Source organism: Zootermopsis nevadensis, unplaced genomic scaffold, assembly GCF_977971745.1.
Source record: "Zootermopsis nevadensis isolate Lab colony 2312 unplaced genomic scaffold, Znev_1.0 Znev_ptg000030l, whole genome shotgun sequence".
Classification (NCBI taxonomy): domain Eukaryota; kingdom Metazoa; phylum Arthropoda; class Insecta; order Blattodea; family Termopsidae; genus Zootermopsis; species Zootermopsis nevadensis.
In genome coordinates this window covers 2,176,866-2,196,954 of record NW_028259162.1, presented here as the reverse complement: position 1 = coordinate 2,196,954, position 20,089 = coordinate 2,176,866, and the positions used below count along the sequence as shown (strand labels likewise).

Below are 20,089 nucleotides of genomic sequence, written 5' to 3'. Positions count from 1 at the left end.
CTGTATAGGAAACGTTCTCTTCGAAGTGTCTGAAAGAATGCTGTCCTCTTTTGGAAGTGGCTGCAGACGGGGAGTGTCAGATTTCGTGAGAGATGGGGTCAGCGGAGTTCGGTTGCTGTGGTAACGGGGTAAAGGGTTGCCCTAACCTCTTGTGTGCTGTGAACACGGCAATGAATCTTATGGATCCATAAAAGACGGTGGAGGAATGGGTTACATTTTTGCTAGCATTCTCAATACAAACTTTAATCAAAATATATTCGCCGTCCCTCCCTACAAGACATTCCGCACATAACAAGCACGCAGAACGACAAATATCCAATACCGAAGATGGGAACTTTACCCTTTAGTGATGAGTAGTCAGTTTATATATAAGTTTATAAGGAATTTGTTCAATAACCAATACCGTAAAACTTCTCTTGCCAGCTTTAGTTCGTAGGCTACTCAACGGAGTCTTACGAAATGAAGATGTTAATTAGCATCAAAATTAACAGCGCAGTGATTTTGATGAAACGCCATGTGGTGTGAATCAACCATTGTCGATTCATCCCCCGAATATGGAGACAGTATGTTCCTCCGAAACGTTGGTATATTTACCTACACGGCGTACGACCCGCAATACCAAAATCGACTTTTCGTCGCCTGCGAGAACTTCGTATCTCATGCACATTTTTTGGGAGGGACTGAGGTAAACCTTGTAAGTCACTAGTCAGGGCATCCAGGGGCTTTGCGCCTGACAGTGAATATTCTGAAGAGGTCCAGTTTGTAGTACCGTGTGTTATTTGTTACAGAGATTCTCTGTGCGTCGTTGAAGTCCTCGTTGGTTCATCCTACTCGCGTCGGTTTCCACGGTTACATGTTTAACTATTGATTAATCAGTTTTATGTTACGTTGCGCGTGGTAGTGATACAGAACTCGGCTGTGGAATGGATGAGAGGAAAGAGAGATGAATTTTTTTTAACGAGTCTTTGTAAATTTACGAGGTTTTTTAGCAGAGCAAAATTTCTTTCTTATCAACGTCTCATTATTCTTCAAGTGAAAGTGTTTGTTTCTTTTGCACAGAAAATAAGGCGAAACTTTTAATATCGTCCGGAGTGTATTCTAGACATGTGTGTAAATTCGAGAGTCGTGAAGGAATTGATTCTGGAGCGGGTGGCATTTACCCCTGGAACGTCGGTAAACTTCTATCAGACCACACGACTCTAGACCCAAGAAGACGGCCATCTTGACTGGAATTATAACAGTTTTTGGACAGAAAATATTTCCTGAATGTATTCTCCTTTTGGCTACACAGACATAAATAAAGTGAAAGGCGGGGAATGTTTGTGGCTGCTTCTGCGAGGGTGTCACTGACACAGCGGGGTGGGTGCTGTGCTGTATGGAGCCGGTGCGGATCAATACTGGGGTAGTAGTAAGTAGGCCAGGAGGGTGGAGTCATTTCCTACACCCCCGTGTAACTGCAGTCCACTGGCTATCCCCGTGCTAAAGACACTTTCAATCCAACGCTGTGGGATTTTTGGGACTCAGTAGGTCATCCTATAGGATGTGTTGTTTTAAACTCAAAAAGTATTTAGACCCGGAATATAATTCAATGTGCCTGCCTGGACTTTTGGTTAACATTCAAGGGTTGCCGGAATGGCCGTCTTCCCACTAATCTGTAACAGTATCTCTTCATAAGCTGATAGTCTCTCAGTTAGTCAACAAATTCCCCGACTCTTATGGAACCCGGAGGTTCATTACCGTGTTCACAAAAGCCAACCTCTGATTCTTATCCTGAGCCAGATGAGTCCTGTTCACATTTTTACCCTCTCCTCCTTTCCTCCACAGATTATGACTTCAAAACCGGTTCTGTCGTCAGAGGAAACAATTTTCCAACGTGTCTTCCCACTTGCTTTGTAGTGGAGGGTGCATTTTTTAAGTGCAACATCGGCCTTTATACATTTGTAGCCTTTGTGGGTTTTTTTAATATTTCTATCAGAGTCCACATATTTAACTGTTGTCTGTTCGTGAATTATCTTTTATCAGGGCCTCTCTCCTCCGTGTAGTTAGTTAATAGTAGTCGGTTAATTGCTTATTTGGTTCTTCAGCTATTATTGATTGTGTGTTCGTTTAGTGACTGGTTGTGTGGTTAGACACGTAGCTAATAAGTGAGTCACAGTTAGTTAAATCAGAGGTTAAATTAAAATAGTGTTTGCGGTAAAGTTAATGTGAAAGGTAACGAAAATAATTGGGAGACTGAAATAATCACTGCTTTCAAATAGTCCACGTTAACCAGGGGAAAAAGTACTTGGAACATGGGCGGAAACACGAGGAATAAAACAACGCGGTTTAATTGAACTAATTTGTGGTGTCAAAGGTCATTTCATATATGATCTGTAGTTTGTGTCTGTGTGTTGTCGTTAAATCGGGTGGAAGGTTGTTTGCAGGAATGTGAGAAGTTTCACGAGATGCGAATTATATTTTGGATGGAATATTAAGTCAATTAGCAATTGATACGTGCTCACTTTAATGTAACTTACCACCTCACGCGGTCGTGATCGCACGTCAAATTTTACGGGAATGAACTCTTTTTTTTTTGTGTTCAACATTAATATGGTTATTGCAGCATTATATTTGTAAATCACATTGAAAGTAACTTAAATGCAAAAACATCTTTGCGGTGACAGATTTATTTCAAACGCACCAACATAATAACGACCATCTGACTCCGCCAGACCCCACCATTGGTGTTATAATTTCCTGTTTGCATTTCTTGCTACCAGATTCGTCACCGTCAGAACTTCATTTCAATTTGCAGTGACGTTGGCTATTGTAATAGGAGTAAATAGGTAAAATATGAGATGCAGGGTCCTATATAATTTCTGCGTTTATAGTTATACAGTTGATAAACTAATTCCCTGCTTTCAAGAGCCCCTATCCAGAGCCAGTTAAATTTAAACCACAACCTCACACTTTTTTTTAAAGATACTTCGTACCATTGTCCTACGTTTTTACGTTTTGATTTCCAAATGGTTTAACCTTCTGATATTTTGAATGCGTTTATAATTTGCCTATGTGCACTACATGTCTCTTGTATGTGATGTTTTAGAAATCTTAGTCGTTTGTAAAGAAAGGTTAAGCACAATTATGTCAGAAATTTTGTCATTAGTTGGCCAGTGTAACAAACGATTTCACAAACTGCTGAAAATAGCTGCCTTTGTTTTCAGTGCAACTTCACCTCGGCACACCCACTGCTGTTATTCATTCTGCTGTTATTCATTCTGCTGTTGTACATTCTGCTGTTATTTATTCTGCTGTTATCCATTCTGCTGTTATTCATTCTGCTGTTATTCATTCTGCTGTTGTTCATTCTGCTGTTATCCATTCTGCTGTTATTCATTCTGCTGTTATTCATTCTGCTGTTGTTCATTCTGCTGTTATCCATTCTGCTGTTATCCATTCTGCTGTTATCCATTCTGCTGTTATTCATTCTGCTGTTATTCATTCTGCTGTTATCCATTCTGCTGTTATCCATTCTGCTGTTATTCATTCTGCTGTTATTCATTCTGCTGTTATCCATTCTGCTGTTATCCATTCTGCTGTTATTCATTCTGCTGTTATTCATTCTGCTGTTGTTCATTCTGCTGTTATCCATTCTGCTGTTATCCATTCTGCTGTTATCCATTCTGCTGTTATTCATTCTGCTGTTATTCATTCTGCTGTTATTCATTCTGCTGTTATCCATTCTGCTGTTATTCATTCTGCTGTGGTTCGTTTTGCTTATACTACATCTTTACACGATCCCAAAACACTTTAGTTTCGAGTGCACTCCACAGGTAGACATCAAAGGAGCGAGGTCTGGTGAACGAAGTGGCCACTGTGTCGGACACTTCTCGACGTTGCTTACACATTGAGAAACGTCGAGTGTCGAAAGACAGTGGTTAGGGTGAGGTGTCATATGTATTGATAAGTGTACCCGAAATGCCCCATGGGCACTTCACTTTCCTGTTCAGTTTTCAACATAGAATAACGTTATGTAATTTATTTCATTATATTTGCAATGAATATATTAAATTTAAAATAAATATTATTTCTACTTCTGCCAACTGAACCAGTCGTTCTGCTCCGTTTAACACGGTGTAAAATACAATTTTTCAATAAGTATTTACCGTGATGTATTTACTTTAGTGGAAATCAAGTCAGTTTGACCTCGTACATTTACACAAGGACACAAATACTGAATCTCTTCGTGTCACATCGTATCCTTGCACAAACCTTATCTTCTCTCTGTGGTTTGTGCCTTCAGGCATGTTGTGTCTGCGTAGTTCGGGTGAAGGTAGAATTCGTCATTTGAGACGGGAGCACCTACCTAGAGGGATTTCATTTCACCTCCGATGACAGGATGACAGTCAGCAGAGGAGACCCGTAGCTTGAAGATTCATAGCAGGGGCCAGGCCGTCGTGACGTACAGAGTTGTGACTTTTATACTTTCACGAAAATACGCATTAGATCAGGTTGGTATGGAACCGAGGACCTCGTGCACAAATGATTACATACGATTTAAGAAACCTTCATCACACGGTTAAGTGGTTCAATAAAGAGCCTCTTCTTAAATTTGTTATCGGCAGGCTGCACAGTGGAAACCAATTTTAATTCCGTGGATCTAAGGGGAATTCGTACAGATGCCTCCAGAATATGAACAGAGCTGGAGCAAACGTACAAGAATACTTTATAACGAGCGAAGTTGGTTGAAGACAGCCTGCTGAGATCCGCTGCCAGACTGTGACAGATGATATTATTAAAAAAAATGGACAATTATTGAGAAAATTACATGAAGAGGAACTCTGTGAGTTATAGATGTCTGGGTGCTGACACCGGATGAGATTAAAACATTTTTTTTCCTCTCCTTTATGAATTATTCCCGTTCTTTGCTTTTTTATTTCTTTCTATACTTTCTTCTTTGCCTTTCTGTTTCTTTTATTTATTCCTATCTCTTTTCCTTCTTCATTACTTCCTTCCTGTCCGCTTCGTCCGTTTCTCTCTCCACCTTCCATCTGTTTCGCTTCACAGCGGTCCACAAAGTTGTTTCAAAACAGAATCAATTTGTTTATCGCCGACTCGCTCCTTGATTTATTCCTGTCTGCAACACCCGAGGCACCCGGGGGCATTACAGTCCCTTCCGCCTCTCGCTCCGCGAATTTCCCCACCGACTGCTTCAACAATTGTTACCGCTTTGTTTGACTTTCCCATCATGTGCCCACTTGACCCCTGTCGGCCAACTACTGCTATTGGTCCTACAAAGGGAAATTCTTATTTCAACAGTTGGTCAATTGTGCTTCGCCACAATTCAAATACCACAGGAGCTGTGGCTCTGGTACAGACCAAAAGTGAAGGTGAGGTTAGGTTGGGTTCGAGTAATTTCTTCGTTCGGAGGTTAGGTTGCGCTGTACACGGCGAGTGGGCTTGTTTAAAGCCTCCGTACTAACACTGCGGCTTATTCCAGGAAATACTGACAGAGAGCTCTTGAAATACTTCAAGCAACACTTGTTGGAACTGGACATTTGAAAGAGCTCGTCATTTCGAAGAGAACCTCTTATGGCACAGGAACCTTCGTTTCTTCTCCTTTGCCTTCTGTCCTCTCACTCCTCTCTTTCACATTGCCCTCTTCCATTTTTCCTTCATCCCCTTTCTCCTCTACACCTTTCTTCTTCGTAATCACCTTTTTCTCCCCTTTTCCACCGTCATCTTCCTCCGCCTCTGTCCCAATTGTCTCGACCCTCACACGTGTGTGTTTCGATCTGAATGACTGAACTATACAGGGTGATCTGTTCGTGCCAGAGAACTTCAGAATTTCTCTCTTCACCTCGTCCATACGAAACAGTGGAGCGTTTCCGTGCATTTAGAGACGGTTTCCAGCAACGCATTAGTCCACCATTGAATAGGTTTTTTGAGTTCGGTCTAACCATCACCACCTATCTTATAAATAAAGGCCTAATAAAAATCTGCTATATTTAAATCAGATATTGCCACTTCAGAACTACAGCCCTGAAGATGGAGGCAATATATTCATCCGAAACCTTGGTATCTACTTACAACGCCGCACGGAGTTACAACCCAGAATATCATAGACGTCACTGGCATGTTTGTAGCCGTGAGAATCTCGAATGTCCATTTATCGATTCCTTCGGAGAGCCAATAGTTACCAATTGTGGACCAAGAGCTTGCAGATCATACGAAGAACAGCTGATTGAACTGGTCAAGGAAGATGATCGACAGCTTTTCCTCTGCAGAGCCAGACGTGACTGTCGCATGGTCTTATTTTGTAAGGAAACTGATGTGAGCTGCTTGCATATGGGGGGTACACGTGAATTGTTTGCTGTTTCGTAAATCCCAAGATGAAACTGCACGTTACTAATTTTTCTGGAGGATAATATGTCGAGTGGCAAATTACAGCGACGTTTCCCTTTATTTGAACGAGAGCCTTCTTAATTTCTGTGTAAACAAACAAATGTTCATCGCTCAAGACCTGCCACCTGTTTTAACGCGCAACTCCGTCTTCTTGTATCGTCATATTTCTCTGTTATTATTCCCTTCTGTGCTTTCTGGTAATTGTACAAAGGGTGAGTCAGTTAGGGCACTTTCTTTCTTTCTTTCTTTCTTTCTTTCTTTCTTTCTTTCCCTTATCATTTACTTTTTACGCGCTATAAATCCGACTGTAAGGAAGAGAGGTGTTTCTATCTTTTAACAGGAATTGTGGTTCATTGCCATGTTTTCTCGGGTAGCTCCCCGTTGTACGAACTCTTTCAGCCCAGCCGTTTATGTCTCATTTATCTTTAACCCCTTCTGTGCCATTCACTCAGATGTTTCCGAGGCGACGAAATGCTACTGGTGTAACACGAAACCGTGTTCGTGTGATTGACTCGTAGTTAATTTTACGACGATATTTCAACTACAGAGGATGAAATGAAAGGGGGAAATGCGTACTTATCTTGGTTGGGATGTTTAAAGGTAAGAGAGAACCTAGGCATAGATGGTAGTATAATATTAAAATTTATGCTATAAAAATGGGTTAGAGATGGTGTGGATTGGATTAATTTGGCTCAGGATAGACTTTGGTGGAGGTATTGAAAGTTCGGGTTGTATGAAAGGCGGGAATTTCTTTGACTGGCTGAACAACGATCAGCGTTTTAAGGATGACTATGTTCTATTGAGTTAACACAACTTTCTAGTGTGCATGTTATGTTTCATCGATCCAGGGGTTATTTATATGAATAGGGAAGACTTTGGAAGGAAGAGCTCCTTGTTTATTTTAATATAATATCCCAGCAGTTGACTACTGGGTGGACTGGGGAAAAACTCGGGAGAGTCGATCTGGAGTCCGAGATTGGTATCCGAGACCTCTAGAATACGAAGCAACAATCCTAACCACTTCACCCCGACTTTAGATTTCTCCAGAATAATTTCAGTGCGTGAGGACGATATTCCATCGGAGGTAAAGTCGGCCGGAGCATGAACCTGATCATTTAATCTCGTGTCGACTTTGAGAATGCATGTAGATGGTTAAGCCACAACACGAAACTGTGACACAAATTGACTTTTGGCTTAAGACACATTCGTCAGTCCTAGTGGAACTCTGGTGATGGAAGCAGTAGGTTCCTTTGAAATGTCTTTCATTTTCTGCCAGACTACACGGAGCCACATCCGAGACATATCATCTCCAAGGCGATGTCTTGATCCTACATTTTATCAGACACGAAAGTAAGTAATCTAACGCCGATGGAACGTATTTCAGATTAAAATATATTTCCTTACATCTTCATGAAGATGTCATTTTCTGTCTCTTATTAGCTGTTTCTAGAAAAGCCTTACTTGTTAAGCGAATTGAGCTAGCGAGTCTTATGCAATATATGGCAAGCAACCCGCTGAGCAAGCGAGCTCCATTTCGTTCTGAATGAGTCAATGCCTTTTTCGTTCTAAGCCGAAATGAACTGCAGTGAATCCTCGATTCTTTGCTGTTTATCTTGAAAGCAAGACCAGACGCTCTGGAGGCTGGAGACTGGAGACTCAGACTCCCGTATTATTCCAGTCGAGTACCGCGAAGATCAAGACAGCGCGTGGCTTCAGGGCGTCAGATCGTTCGTATACCCTGAACCGTTTCAACCGCGCGTCTCAGAGTCCGATTACAAAAATCCGGAACCGTGGCACCTCGCTCCACAGGCCGCATTTGGTCCGATAGAATTTTATCGACGTTTCGGAAGTACTTTCTGCTTTCACCGTAAGGGCAATGACAACCATTGCCCTGATAATGGAGGCAGTAAGCACCTATGAAACGTCGGGAAACTTCTACCAGACCACACGGCGCAACAACCCAGAAGACAACCATGAGAACCTGAAATCTCAGTCTTTGGATTGAAACAGCTGTAAATACTTTTTAAATGATTTATGTAATTAACAAAACCTGTAAGGATGTCTGATGGTAGCACTGTACGTGTCGAAACGTCACCTATTTAAATACATTATTTATAATTGTTTGTTTAGAAGGATTTATTGAAAATTATTGAGATTTCTTGAATGTCCACATTTTTCTGTAACTCTCAATCTAAATATTAGCTTTTGTTTGAAATTTTATTTTACATCCTTATAAAGACAGGTTAAATAAAAGATATTTACGTTTTGATGTTTAGGTTCATAACTTGGACAGGGGTGTAACTTTTGAAACAACCGGTCGTTCCCGGTTGAAATATTCAGCTGGTAGCTGCAGCGGAACGCGAGAAGTGAGCGGAAACCAGGCAGCGTCACATTTAATGTGCACATTAATTAGGACGACATAAACGTTTTGTGTTTCCTCGAAGCATAAAATGCTTCGCGCAACCACCGTCAACTTTGAATTTAAGTTACCCGAAATAACTTTTCTCGTTAGACTTCAGAAATTTTATTTTCACATTTTTTAAAACTCGAACGTCATTTAATCAAGATAACTAACACTTGACGTGCTTTAGAATTCGTGATATGCATAATATGATGTCTGAATATAGTGATTGGCTGTGGTATGAATGACCGGGGTTCGACTCCCACCGTGGACAAAGTTTTCTCTTCTGCACTACATCCAGACCGGCTCTACTCCGCTGAGTACCGAATTCCTGGAGAAACAAACGGCCGGAGCGTGAAGCTGACCGCACATTTTCACCCAATGCTGAGGGTAAGAACGCGTGGAACTACCGTCCACTGTGCACCTTCTCGACATGGTACTTAAAGGGAAAATGTTCATGCTAGTATCATCATAAAAGATTAATGTACACATATTTAAATTAAAATAGGGGTGTCATAGAATGTTGCTAGAAATAAGTCCCCAACCTGTGTTCTTAGATCAGAGTGAGAACCCAAGTTAATTTTCCTCAGAAGATATTTTACCCTCCAAAGTCCAATAGTAACTACATGTACCATTTTCTTCTAAAATCAACAAAATTTTATTTTATATTTATGTATTTCGTATTATTCTCAGTGTAAACAGCTATTATTTCCTTAAACAGCGTTAACCAGTTAATCTTTGTAATGGTGAAGTGTGGTGTTTTCTTCGCGGTACGGACTGAATTCTTAAATGTAATTTAGACGAACTATGATTCTCACTGTAAACAGCGATTATTTCCTTAAACAGCGTTAACCAGTTGATCTTTGTAATGGTGAAGTGTGGTGTTTTCTTCGCGGTACGGACTGAATTCTTAAATGTAATTTAGACGAACTATGATTCTCACTGTAAACAGCGATTACTTCCTTAAACAGCGTTAACCAGTTGATCTTCGTAACGGTGAAGTGCTGTGTTTTCTTTGCGGTACGGACTGAATTCTTTAAATATTATTTAGACGGGTTTCCGCTTCGAAGCGGGAAGATTTTGAGTTGTAGAATTTATACAGCGTCGAATGAGAAGGGGTGATAAGTGTAAACGGTGAACGGGTAAGGATTTGGCAGGAATCTGTGATATATTTCAACCAGAGTAAGACTGAACGAGCAAATAAAAAATTATATTATGTGATGCCTCAGCCGTGATTAGAACGAGTGCTTCTGATTGCAGTTCAGAAATTTCGTCTGTAATGGCTTGCAACTTTTTATAATTCTTATAGAACGTGTATACACGGTTTTGTCGGTGGAAGGGGGTTGCAGGAATAAATTTGGAGAGGGACGCGGAGAAGACGAAGGAAGATGAGAAGAGGAATAGAGGCGAAAGCATATGTAATGAAGATGAGATGCATGAGAACCAGTTGATGTGTAGGATTTCAGTGATTTCAATGTTTCTGTCTCTTATTGCTTCCGATTCGTTGGACTGTAATGTCCACACACAAATTTATGTCATTCGATATTTCTAGTTTTCCTGAATAAAAGCTAAATGCCTTCAGCGGAAGAATGCTAACGCAGTGCAATTCCTCTGACCGTGAAATCAAGATCAGCACATTTACATTCCCCCCTCCCCACAATTTCAGCATCCACACCTGTGCCCTTCTCTCGTTGAATTTAATCTAGAACAGAGAGTGTGCTACAGTACAAATATTTTATGTGGGCCGATGATTTCTAACTGCGCAGAAAACTTGGTGGAATCAACTGTAAGTATCCGTCTGTGTGTGTATCAGTTTGCTGACGTCTGTTTAAAAGAGAGATCAAATGTAGATGTTTTAACGTAATTATATCTCAGCCTGTAAGAAAATTAATTTCGTGTTTTTAAGGAATCTAGAAGTCAGGCGTTCCTCATTTTCCATGTTCGTGCTGTATGACCCGCCCACATAATGCTCTATTTAATTTCTGTAACAAAATTTAGGTTAAGCGTAAAGGTTAATGAATTTCGTCATTATGTTGACTTACGTCATCTTGTTATGACTCCGTTTTGTCCAGATTTTAACGAAATTTGGGCGAATAAGTCATATCTCTACGCAGCATTAATTAAATTTTTGTGTTCTTTATTGTTCGAATTTTAATTGTTAATGTGGTCTAGCAGTAAATTAATAACAACGACTTATGTAGAATGGCGACATGTGCAGTTGATAAATTTATGCAAATTATTTCTAATTGGAGTACGCATTTTTATTCTTTTTTTTACCCCGCGCTGTGTTGATAAACCTTACGGGAACAGTTCAGGGTGTGAGCTCACAGTAGTTACACAACTGGTGTGTGTACACTCGATGGTCTGTGTGTCACAGCATCATCTCGTATGTATTCAGTTGTGACAATGATGTCCTAGAATATACTGTTACCCATTAGCTGGGAAACTGTGTCGAACATTGTCAATCGTCGAGTGGTTATCTTTTCCCTTGAAGTTTTCACATTTTAAAATCTATTCGCACTGACATTAGTCTCCATCCAACCTCAGAAATTTGTACTGCGTGAAATTAAAACATAGCCCTAGATCGGCAATCCTCAATAAAATATTGATATAAAATTTCACAAAAATCGGTCGCTTAGTCATTATAGATTATGAACACACGGTAGAGAACTTCACAATCTACTTCGTATTCGGTAAGTTCCTGGTTCAAAACTTGGCCCGGAAGTAGCCTACCGACTGAGATTTTCATGTTTTTCCTAAGTACCTACAGGCAAATGCCATGATAATACCGTTTGTTACTCCATCACAGTTTTTTCCAAATTTTTCCTAATTTATCATTTGTTAGTTGTACACTTACTCGACACTATATGGTACGAGTAGTTGATAATCGTCGTTAATTAAAACAGAAATAAACAAAAATTAATCGTCTGTAATACACGTGAACACACAGACACACAAAAAATAACCTTGGCATATCAATAGAGGCGACTCTCGTTATACGCGCTTTCACTATCCGCGGTTTCATTTCAGTTTCATGACACAACAGAAGCTACCGCGCAGATCCACCGAATTGCGAACGCAGTTTCACTGACTCACCCAACCATCTTGACTCCGGGGACAATGACTTTCATGATGCATAACTCATGAATTTCAAGGGCATTTAGACGTTCCCCGTTTTACGCGTTTTCAACGTACGCTGCTATTCGTACGTAAGCATGCAACCCTCGCGTATAACGAGAGTCACATATTATTTATATTATTTTAAAACATTGCTTTATATTAAGTGCTTTTTGTTGAATTTGACGAAGGGAGTACAAAGAGTAGTCATAATTTAGCGTTTTATATCAATCAACATTCCAGAGGGGTTGAGGGGTGAATGTAGTTAGAAAACTTTGTCGTCGTGTTTTTGGTGTAGGAGTGTAATTAAGCTGATAGATGCCTGTGAGGGGTGTCTTCTACCCTTTACAAGTTTCGAAGATTTACATTCAAAGTTCGCCTTATAAAGTTATAGGTCTTGTGTTTCGTTAGTCGTCACAAAACTCTTAGATTCGACGCATCTCTCAGAAGACGTCACCAGCGTGGAAACTTAGCACCGAAACAAATCTTCTGTCAGTTGTCTGCAAACACGTTACTAGGCAAGATTAAATAAAGTCTTAGTCACACACATTTGTTCTGTCAACAGATGCCTTTTCCGTTGCTCTATCGAATCGATAACATTAATTTCTCCTACCTCGAGAATCAGACTGTGGCCGCTCTAAGGTCACTTAATAATAGCGTCATTCTAATATCCTATTCCGAAAAACAATTTTCCTTTCGGAAACAGTCCCAAATTATAAATGTCTGTTTTATTATGACTGTATCTCACATCCTTCTCAATTTATACGTAGATATGGTCTTTCATGTTTTTGACAGGGGATAAAAATTATGTATTGAGCTCAAGGGTTGTTGGGATCGCAATTGAAATCCGCATTCAGGTCTAGGGGTGAGAGCCTCATCGTTTTCAGGACACCAAAGCAGTTTTAAAATTACATCCGCCCCAAACGAAGCATGTTTTAAACAGTTTCATTTGAGGATGGAACGCTGTGTGCTTTCTCTGTTCGCTCGTATATTCCTTTACATATTATAATCACTCATCTGCAAACACTACGTACATCTGTTCGGAAATTAAGCCCACGATTTATAACTAGTGGTCTCTGAGTCGCGTATTAATTCACAAACAGTCGATTCTTATGTTAACTAATATATACGTTTTTAAAATGTTTTATCATATGACATGACGCATTGAAATTCAACGCGACTGATCCCCGGGTGGTAACTACCCACCTACAACACTTGATTAATTAAATTATTACTAAGCAAGATTTATACTTCAACGAAATCAGCCCTGAAGCTGGAAGGAATATGTTTCTCCGAAACTTTTTACCAATTTCTCATATCGTACGCTTGTTTGATGTAGAAATATAGACCACCCGCATATCTGATGTAATAGAAAGCAGTTTGGAATTGTGAAAAATTTATATGATATCCATGTAAGTAATCAAATACAGCTGTTTGAGGGTTAAATATTTATTTTAGTGCACTGAATCCTTCCTTGTGGTACGTATCACTGTTTTCCTCATGACTTCGATACTTGAACCACCTCCTATCGCTTCCTTTCAGATTTAAGTTTCATAACAACCGTTACATTTTAATGTTTGAAATAATATCTGAACTAAATCGTAGTTTCATTCTATAGATACTTAGGTTAATATTAGGTTTGTACCAAACGACTAAAGGCGCCATGATGTGTCCTCTTCGGTTTTAATTTCTCTTTGGAGAAAGGCAGATTGCAATTGTTTTCCCCCCTCCCCAACTACTCATCCATCTTGTGACTGATTACCGAAGACTGTCGATCTGTCCGCCGAATGCTCCCGATTGTAGGTAGACAAGTGAGCATCGTTTTCGAAATGGGTGTTTGGATGCAAGGTGGTACTTTTGTGAAGATAAATGTTCATTACGGCAGCATTATTTGAGGTGATGATGTTAGATATTGTTTGCAAGTTGTGGAATTATATGTACCATCGTATGTTATACTCGTTGTGGTTTAGAATCTTGTCGTAGCGAGTAAAATCAGTGTAATATGAACTCAGTGCAGCGGATGGAACCTGTTTCGTTTCGCCAATGGCGTTCGAGCTGTTTTTGCAAGGGAGGTAAGAACAGGTTATATGAAGTATAATGAACAAAAAAAATGTCGCGGGTTTTGGAGGCAGTAAACTTTACAAAAATTGGAATTATATCAGTACGTAATTTATGTTTTTAGAGAACCCGTCTTTTCTCTGGGGTTTAATAACAAGCTGCCTGCAAATAAAAATAATTTTATCTTATTGTATACTTTAAAGGGAAAACAGGCTTATGGTATGTCCGCGTGTATATTCATGCGTGTTATAAGTTTCGAAGCACGTAATGGATTTCCATGAAACTTTTTATGAATATTAAGTCACAGAAGATACCCACAATTTAATTTCCTTATAATAATACGAATATGGCTGTAGTGTAAACTTTTGAGGTGGTAACATAACTATCGACATTTAATTCAGGGCTCTGATATTTTATATAAAAAAATATTACTTCGGTAAATATGCAGTGTCTGCCCAGGTCATATTTTTGTAGAGATTTGAATGTTGTATATTTTATGGGTTAGACTGATAAAGATTAATTACGTAAGAGCTTATAATGTCGCTAACTTATACCAAATTTAATGGAAATTCGTTACATGTTTTTTTGATAATTGTGGCATGCACATTGTTCACTTCGTGTACCAAATTCAACGAACGCATAAGAGTAAAGTATTTGTAGAAGCCATTTTCATACCTTTCCTTATTGCATTTGATTCTTATTTATATTTTGTTTCGTTCCTTCTTAAAAATTATTTTTTATTCCTTGTTTCTTTTTTTAATCTTTATTACTTATTTTTATTTGCTCTGTTATTTATCTCACCTTTAACGTAGAATACAGGTTCAAGTGGGGTACAGTGATAATGTAATCTCATCCCTTGCAGACGTTCACAGTTGGATAGAATGTTTACGGGACCCTTACGCCACTTTAGCACGTGATGGATTACACCGAGTTGCCCTGTTTCTAGCACGGAGCAAATTTTACGGTTGATGCATAAAACATGGCATTGTTTGCGAGGGAAATTTATTGTCTTAATGCACTATTTCCCGGCTGTGGGAAGATCTACATGTCACTCTGCCCTGAAAACGGGCGGCTGTCTTCCTCATCCCTGACCCTAACACGTGTCTTCATGGCGAGTTGAAATGTTCGCTCTCGTGATCGTCAAGTGTGTTCACCGTTTGTCTGGCAGGTGACCGAAGCATTCCTTCAAGGGCACCAGGCGTAGTGTCGTGTTACAAACGAAACTGTTGCTATTAGTAACTCACTTAGCAAAGAAATGCAATGCATGACAGCCGATCAGATGTTAGTCTAGTGGCTATGCGTTGCTGTGTAGTATTCGGGAGGTCGCGAGTTCAAGTCAGATACTACATATACTGACATACATATAATGTTTTTTTTTTCAGTTAGTTTAAGCAAATACTGGGATAATATCTTCAAGACAAAGATTTCTCTGCCTTTCATGGAACCCGAATGTCAGACACCGGTCCCTATCACGAGCCAGATGAATCCAATCCACACCCTTCGAATCCTCCCATCTGCGCCAGGGTGTTACCAGAGGTCTCTTCGCTTCAGGCTTTCCAACCAAAATTTTGTACGCATTTCTTATCTCCCACATGCTGTGCACATCTGTACGTCTTTTGGTGCCGAGCACAAATTATGTAGCTGATTTTACGATATTCTTTGTAAACATCCTGCTTTAAAAAAAATCCCACGTGTATTACCCAGGTATTCAACCTTCATCTGCGAGGTAGGAGTGCGATATTGAACCACCTGGTCTCTGACACAGTGTGTAGACTGTTCAAAGGGGCACAGACAGATCTGTGTGACTTGCCCTAAAGTTCAGTACTTCGTAATTCCGCCCACACATAGCTTAGGTACATACAGGTTTCATTTGATTCCAATTGGTACACAAGAGCTAGCAAAGGTCAGTCATTAAACTGACCGGCTACCGGCTAGACGACTGGGATATGATTCCCGGCAGGCACCTGATGTTTATCTACGCTGCTACTTCCAACCCAGCCTCTTCCAATAGGTGAGGGGTGGACACTTCCTCAACTAAACCGGTCACATAGCGTCTAATGACAACGATTATTCATGATTAATTCGTAAGGGTGTAGAAAAGGCGGTCCTGTATTGTTTTATGATACAGTCGAATTTCAAGTCGTTACCCACGGATTGGCTAAACATGAGGCATGCACGAAACCGCAATATATTTGCCTAGCATTTTGATTAGAAGACCACGTGGAACACACGTTATATAGATCGTGCACTATATTAACGCGTATCTTAAAAAATAGTTGGTTAGGTTGTGAACTGGTTCAGTGGACGGCTTTTGTAATGGTAATGAATTTTACGATTCCACGAAAATACAAATTGTTTCAGTTTACAATTTGGTCACCGCGGGTGTCTCTAATTTCCTGAGACTTGTATTTCAATTGCCCCCGAGAATTAAAGCCAAAGACATTAGCGTCGTCTGAACACCATTAGTGAAGATGATTAAAATGTATGAGACCAGAATTAACATTGAGTTGCGCTGTAGTAGACAGGAAAACAATCACCGAATTTGTAGCGTTTGCTAAACTTGTTAAAATTTCACTGTTAAATTAGGCCTCTACTAGTTGAAGTTTTGACTTGGTAAAGCGAAGTTTGGAAGCGGGCAACGGTTGCCATGGCGATATATTCCAGCACCTGGTGGTGTTTGTATCTTGGCTACGAAATTGGCTGAATCTACAGTCCGTTTATATGAGCGGCCAGGTAAGAGTGGGGTCTGGGGGGGGGGGGGGTTACAGGTCATTGCTTACCTGCGTGCATAGAAAACGCGTTAAACGGGGAACGTATAAACGCAAGCGTGTTTTCTGAATGTTGGACCACGACAGGCCTCAAGTTGCAGTCCCCAGTAATGAATGCGTAAGCCCCTGTGGTTACCATGACAACGACTGTTTCCATTAACAATTGAATAGTTATCCATTCAGCAGGGAAATTTCTGTAACAGGGCGGACGGTTCATCTGTAATTAATTACACTAGATCGACGTATCTTTTCGCAATTAAATTTGTGTGGTTATGAACAACTAAGTGCCTTCGTCCATGGAACACAGACATCTTGAGAGGCTAATAAATATACTCTCAGATAGTCAAAAAATTAGGTTCATTATAGCGTTCTAAGCCACCTGAATCGAATTAACACTTTCCCAGCCTATTCTCATAAGACCCATTTTAATATTATCCTCCCATATATTTCTATGTCTTCTGAGTAGATTCTTTCCTTCAAGTTTCCAGGTCAGAGTTTTGTACTCACTTTTCTCCATCCTCTTGTCAGGTAGGACAGATCATTTCCCTCGGAATCTTGTTTTAAGAGACCTTTAATCTGTTTTGTTTATTTAATTCAAGATACACAGTTTCACACCGATGTTTATTATGCATTTGAACGCGATTTTTATTTGTTACCGTCGTTTAAATTGAACATCGCCACGACTTCGAAGAATTTATTAACAACAATTTATACTGTCATTAATGAAACACCCTGTACCACGGAATTAGTATGCGCTGTGTTTATGTGCACGTGTTTTGATTACCAACTTTCCCGTTGCTCATATTCAGAGGCTAACGAAGATGAGTCCAATTACATACGAGTAGTTCTAGTCATATAATACTTTACTGGCGACCTGTTTCTCCTCTTAGCAGCTCTACACTCTTCTTTTTTGCTACTTTATGCTGAAATTACCAGGCGAAGGTGTTCTATAGAATATACTCGCCGATGTTTCTTACTTCCGTCTGGCAGAAGTGCCCAAATTCTGTTACGCGGGCAAAGAGCCCTGATGGGGCGCCTCCTGTCTTGTATTTTAAGAGCTACGAAGGTAAGCTGGCAGATATTCCCGGGTCCTCGCAAGTCTATCCAGGTTAATTCTTGATGAAGACCGCATCTTTACATGTCTTCACCTTCTCGCAATCGTGATCATCCATCCTAAATAAATTCTGCTGTAAAAATTAGTCTCGCGTTTTGCTTCTTAATTTAGTTTAATTGTAAACATCCATTCTAGACTGAGATTGGTTGGACACATAGCAGGGCTTGAGGTGCAACGCATTCTTTTTGGAACGTTTGTATTTTATGAAATCACTCGTTTCATTACCGTGTTCACAAAAGCCCAACACATTTAACTCTGTAATCAGCCATTTGAATCTAGTTTACAACCTCACACCCAAATTCTATTACTCATTTTTTAATCCTGCTGTCAATTTGCAGGTCTCCGAAGTTGACCCTCATCTTGAGATGTTTAGACCACTTTAACCTTGCGTGCTAAATGACCAGCCTGTCCTTGTTCAGTTTATTACTTAATTACTTATCGCGGCAGCTGTCACCTGCTGTATCCACAAAGTGACACAGTTATGTTGATTGGATTTCCATGGGACCCCCCCCTCCCCCCCGGGGGGGGGGTTGAAGAGTTGCGAAGCCCTGCGTAACCCTAGTTCACTGTCCCCGCGTTTATCGACCATTGCCCGTAGTGTCTCCATGGTTACTGCCGGAATATAAGCCTTCTCCGACAACAGAGCAAGAATCCAAAATTGAATTCCGAAAGCTGTCTTTGGAGACAATTTCACGCTGCTTTAGTCAGAATTCATTTTACTCAAAGTCAAAATGAAGTTCCTGCGAACTTCCTTTGTTGTTCCCTGCTATGCAGACTGATTTCTTTTGCATTTTTAATAAGCTTGCATCGTGACCTGTGTAATGCTTGAACGTAATCTTGTATCCATGCTGTATAAATATTTATGAGTGAGTCTTCGTGCTCCGAGCTGATCCTGTAACTTACTTTTTATGCGCACTTTTACTGACGAAAAAAATATAATGTCTGCATCATAAAATACAGTCTGTTATGTAATTTCAATACTTATTCTGAGCCCAAAATCCGAATAACCATAGTTGCGATGCGTATTTTTTGGAATGTAGTACGTTTCCAGATCTCGTCCGGGGGGGAAAGGGGGTTTATAATATTATTTTCAGGCAAAAGAAATACACAGTGTTTTGAAACACTCGTCCCGTTCCGTTTCTTAATAATTCTCGTTTGCAATAAATCCATTATTTATGTAAGACTTGAGGTTCTCACAGCGGTGAGTATGAAGATATCCGTGTTCTGGGTTATTGCGCTGTGTAGTCTGGTCGATGTTAACCAACGTTTCAGAGGTCATACTGCCTCCGTCATCAGGGCGATTCATTCATTATTTATTCAACGGTAAATAGCGAAATTTTAAACAGTGGATAACTGGATGAATTAGGTCAGGTTATGAACAGAAATATCCATGACTGTACCGGCATCTAACCCAAATCATCTTTAACATTGCAATATCGATGCAGTTTAAAACTTCACACTTTTGTTTAAACGAACTTTTCCACTGTGCGTGGTCTTACGTGATCGTGGGTGACAGAACAGCGCTGTCTAAAGGAAGTTTCTCGCAGATAATTTGGAACCCACGAGTGGGCGATGTAAGCTGAGGGTTGATCACGGGTATGACCTGAATGCAAATACTGAGGCCGCTAACCCCGCTCATAGCGTCGGCGAATCCGTTTTCCTCTTTGAGCGTTATTGGCCTTATTGCGGCGATGTTGGAGCGACCCTGTCCCAGTTGGACCCCCACAGCACGACGTCCTAATGTACTTTATAATTATCTTCAGACTTTCTAGCCCCCTCCCCCCTCTTGTCAGGTGGATTCTAGGACACAGGTTAAATTGATGCATTTTTGTGCAGTGTTTTCATAACATTCCTCGGTTTTCTACTCTTTTCCTTAATACTGCTAATTGTTTCCTCGACGTCTTTTACTCGTTCCGTATTTTCGTCTCTTCGTCCATTCTTCCGGTAGATAATTCAGAATTTATGTACGTCATTTCATTGAATTTCTTTGTTCGCCATTCTGGTTTTTTTAAAAATTATTTTCTGTTATTCTTCCTGTGTCTAATTATTTTAAATCTTTCATTTCGTCTTTGTGTACCGAGTTCGGAGAATGGTGAAAACGTAGGGGCGGGTGGGACCCTGAGAATTCTCCTTGCTCTTCGGAAACCTTCATTAAGTGACCCTAGTGGCAATTTCGTCTAACAGTTTCGCGCGTCCTGTGTTGTTATTTATTTATCTACTTACTATATACAAACACTGGCAGAGCGC

General features: G+C 40.2%; 1 protein-coding gene across 10 annotated transcripts in view; it reads left to right on the top strand.

The window, feature by feature from the left end:
* The first annotated feature begins 13,701 nt into the window (after positions 1–13,701).
* LOC110827811 (uncharacterized) overlaps positions 13,702–20,089 on the top strand; it is a 151,487-nt gene continuing 145,099 nt past the window's right edge. For 7 of the 10 annotated variants that reach the window (XM_087358610.1, XM_087358605.1, XM_087358608.1 and 4 more), the window contains exon 1: positions 13,703–13,974. The gene's annotated coding sequence lies outside the window, so the exon portion shown is untranslated. Of the gene's footprint in view, positions 13,975–20,089 lie in introns of all 10 variants that reach the window. The other 3 variants (XM_087358607.1, XM_087358606.1, XM_087358612.1) reach the window with 2 other exon arrangements.